This window comes from Gavialis gangeticus, unplaced genomic scaffold, assembly GCF_001723915.1.
Source record: "Gavialis gangeticus isolate Ggan-Ray unplaced genomic scaffold, GavGan_comp1, whole genome shotgun sequence".
In the NCBI taxonomy this organism is placed as follows: Eukaryota; Metazoa; Chordata; order Crocodylia; family Gavialidae; genus Gavialis; species Gavialis gangeticus.
This window is the reverse complement of record NW_017729032.1, coordinates 42,938,615-42,942,882: the sequence shown is the minus strand read 5'-3', so window position 1 is coordinate 42,942,882 and position 4,268 is coordinate 42,938,615. Positions and strand designations below refer to the sequence as shown.

The 4,268-nt window shown below is 44.3% G+C and overlaps 1 protein-coding gene across 2 annotated transcripts in view; it reads left to right on the top strand.

Annotated features, from left to right (window-relative positions):
- Nucleotides 1-4,268, top strand: part of SPATA13 (spermatogenesis associated 13) — a 171,102-nt gene that overhangs the window by 97,799 nt on the left and 69,035 nt on the right. The window lies entirely within an intron of this gene.

Sequence of the window (4,268 nt, the reverse complement as noted above, 5' to 3'; positions counted from 1 at the left end):
TGAGGGGGGACCTGGTGACTGTCTATAAACTCACTAGGGGGGACCAGAAGGGTTTAGGGGAGACACTGTTTCCCCTAGTGCCCCCTGGCATGACAAGGAACAATGGACACAAATTATTAGAGAGTAGGTTTAGATTAGACATCCTCAAGAACTACTTCACAGTTAGGGTGGCTAGGAGCTGGAACCAACTTCCTAGGGAAGTGGTGCTGGCTCCTACCCTGGGGATCTTTAAGAAGAGCTTGATGACTACCTGGCTGGACTCATTTGAGTCCAGTCTTTTCTCCCGCCCAGGTGGGGGGTCGGACTTGAAGATCTACAAGGTCCCTTCCAACCCTACTTCTATGATTCTATGAACTTTATTGCCAGCTCCTTGTACGTGTAGACACCTACCAAAATTGCTTAAATGCATTAGCTTAATGAGCATTAAATTAAGTCCAGTTTAAATGAACGTGTAGACGCACCCAAAGTGACAGAAATATTCTCATTCAGACTTTCCACCCTGAGACTAAGTAGGATGACATTCTTGATTAGTTAAGAGCTGTTGACATATAGCCATTGATATACTGTGATGGCTTTACAAAATCAACAACTACCAAAACTTCCATTTAATTTTCTAATTTATCTAGCTCCTTCAGCATCAAAGAACTTACCATAATATCCCCTCTCCTGTGTCCCATTTCTTTTTTATAATCTTTCTCCACCTGTATTACACTTCAAGTAATCCTTCTCAGTACTTGTCACATGCACATTTAAACCTCTTTTAAAAATCAAGGGCTCAAACTTCTCAGGCAAGTGTTTCATTTTTGTTTCTATATATGTTTTATTCATTGTTTAAGAATTACTAATGATCTTGTGAATATACAAATCTGGAATTTATTCTCGTAGTTCTTCTATTCCTTAATTGCTGTACTTAGTCTCCCACAGTTTACAATTCTAGGACAATCACTGATTGAATTACATTCTTTGTCATTCAGCAGGGGTCAAATTATTAGTCTGAAAATAATAGGGTATAGTGCAGCTTCTCTGAAGAACCTATAAAAGCGCTGTTCAGTTTTTATTTCCATCTTTTAGCACAGTCTCTAGTGACATATAACATCTTCTCAAGAAAGGAACAACTGAAAAAACCCACTAGTTCTCTTTCAAAGAATCTTGGTTTTTTTGGTTTTTTTAAAGAAGTTTGAATAACACATTGTATTGGTGGGAGAGTGGAACATACATTTTTATTTACTGAAACTTTGGCTTCTTGTACCTGTTGGGCATCCATTGGTAGAAATATTCTGCTATAAAATAGAATAATGTTTCAAAACCAAAAAAATCGATTAAGAACCTTATTTTTTTCTTTTTTAAAGTCTGGCAAATATACTGATAAATTTGGTCTGGCATTTTTTATCTTGGTATGACTGCACATAGTATATTTCTCGGTGCCTAGTTAAAAAAGGGATATCCAGATTAAGGAGAATGTACAGAAAGTTGTTAGGGGTATAATAGCAAGCTGCATTCTCTGATAACATTCACCAAAATTTCCCAGAAATTCAGCATATAAGCAAGGGTAGACTTTGATCCCATTAAATTGCAGAAGTCAGAAATGGGGTTTAGCATGTTACTTCATGGGATTATTGAACCTAAATCCATAAACCCAACACATTGTTCTCCAAGTCCTTCCTCAAAACCTCTATCACCTTATTCAGTAATGCACACGTGAGACTACAACCTGGTAATAGGTAAGCAGGTGGGGAACTATGACTGCTACTGCTAGTGGTTTACTGTCCCATAGATAGGATTGTATTTATTTGTTACCCCCATTCCAACCATCCAAATTTAGCCCATTTCCTTGTTCTGTCCACCTACTAAGAGTATCGGAAAGAATTTCCTCACTGCCAGGGCAGTTAAGCGTTGGGATAGATTACCTATCTCTATTTTTGGAAGTTTTTTAAAGTAGGTAAGATAGACACTGGTTTAGGTTGGTTTAGACAGGGAGTAGAGGGTTGATTAAGATGACCTCCTGAGGCCCCTTCTGTTCCCAGAGATCCCAGGGTCAAAAAAACCTGCATGGAATAAAAGCGGGGTGGCACACATGGCTGCAGCGTGCATCGCCCAAAACCGGAGCCTGGCCCATCGGAGCCATGCTCTGGCTGCTGGCCAGGCTCTAAGCTGCAGGAGTGCTGCAGCTGCAGTTTCCCTGGCCCCCAGGGCTCCAGGTAAGGCTGCTGGGGCCGGCACAGTAGCTGGCCCCAGCCTCCTCTACCCAACCTGGGGCAACCTGCCATGTGCCAGAGGGTGCATGGCACAGGTTTCCCCTGGGGACAAGTAGCAGTGGCACAAGGTGTGCTGATGTTTCTTGTCTCCAGGGTACCAAACATAGCTCTGGTTACTGTGCAGTCATTTAGCACGTGTATGCAAATACAGTACTAAATGACTGCGCAGTAACAACTGCGCAGTCAGTGTCTTATGTATGACACCCTGGTAGAGAATCACCACCCTGGCTGAAATGCTGCTGCTGTTATTGCAGTTCAGTTCTTTTGGTGGCAAACAGCTCGACTGGCCTAATATCACTAATGAGATTCAATGTTTAGAGCAGAGTTGTAACCTGGGAATCAAGTATTGGGTTTTAGGAGCTTCTGTTGCAGGGAGGAGGAGGTGTTATTTTTTTCTTTCTTTTTTCCTCCAAGAAGCTGGCATATATGGTCTGACATTTGTATTTAGCCAACACCTGGAACAATGGGGCCTTACTGCAATTTAAATATTTAATAAGTAAAATGACACAACATATGGATTTGTTTTTGTTTTTTTAAATATGTGATTCCATACAAGAAACATTCTGCTTGGATGCTGGGGAGGAGAGTGAAAAGTGCTCTTGGTCTTCCCTCTTCCTCCCAAATGCTTAAGAGGGGCTTACTTCATTTAAAGGGCTTACGTTGAAACAACTGGAACTGGATTGAAAATCAGAAGTGGGGGATGGGGACAACAACAAATTGAAGTTACTGGTAGGGAAATAGCGGGTTTGGTATGAAAAAGAGAGTGTCTACTCCAAGATCATTACAGGCATGTAAAATAGTCTGCCACACTACATGTCAGATGATGGTGGAAGTCTTTGAAATAATACAGAAGGGGGAGACCAGAATTTAAAAGCACATAGAATTTGTAACGTGCTGAGTAACAAATGGGGCATGGGATTCTTTATTTTTCATAGATTCATAGATACCAGGGTTGGAAGGGACCTCAACAGATCATGGAGTCCGACCCCCTGCCTAGGCAGGAAAGAGTGACCCCAGCCAGATGCCTGTTCAGCCTTCTCTGAAAGACCCCCAAGGTAGGGGAGAGCACCACCTCCCTTGGAAGCCCATTCCCAATTCACCCTTACCGTGAAGAACTTTTTCCTGATATCTAGCCTAAATCTGCTTTCTGTCAGTTTGTGACCATTGTTCCTTGTTTACACGAGCAGAATCATCTCTGGGAAGGCCAAATCCAGCTGTGGAATAACTGCTGAAATCAGTGGCGTTGTGCTAGGAATATATGTGGCCTTATGCATTTTTTAAATGAAAAAAGTGAGTATTTTACACAGGTGGTCCTACATGGGAGCAGTGAAGATCTAAGTGCAGTTACTTAGAAAAGCCTGAAAAGAAGCTAGAGATGAAGGGAAATGAGAGCACAGCTGGCAGAGAAAAGGCAGAATCCTGGGCCTGGCAAGGGACATGGGGGGAGCAAGACTTCTGTGACTGGAGGGTGGTGAAAGTTGGAAAGCAAAGGAGACCAGCTAAAGGGCTGAAACTGCTCTGGCTCCATCCTCCCACACCTCCTTCCTCCTCTGCCACTAAGCAGCAGCCAGCTCCAAGGGCAGTTAGCAGAAAGCAGGCCCAAGCCGGACTGTGAACGCCTTCCTTGTGAATTCGCCGGCACTGCTGCGTCTGCCGCCGCCCGCCGTGCTCTTCCTCGGTGGTGTCACTTCCCACAGGAGCGCGGCGCAGCCTCCTCCCTGAGACGCCCTGAAGCAAGGGGCGACCAGGACTCCTCGTCGAGGCGATCCCTTTTATTAGACCAAAAAGATTTTTGCAAAAAAAAAGACTTTAATTACAAGCTTTTCGGGCACCAACGCCGTTGTGAAGGAAGGGGGTCGCGGCTGAGCAGGGGCGTTATTTATCATCACTCGCTAGTCTCGGGCCAGCCTTGTTTTGTTTGCAGATAAAGGGGGCGCGAGCTTCGCGGAGTCTCCTCGCCCCGCGGACGAGCCCTGTAGCCACTCCCCTGCCCGCGGGGAGGCGGCGGCGGCT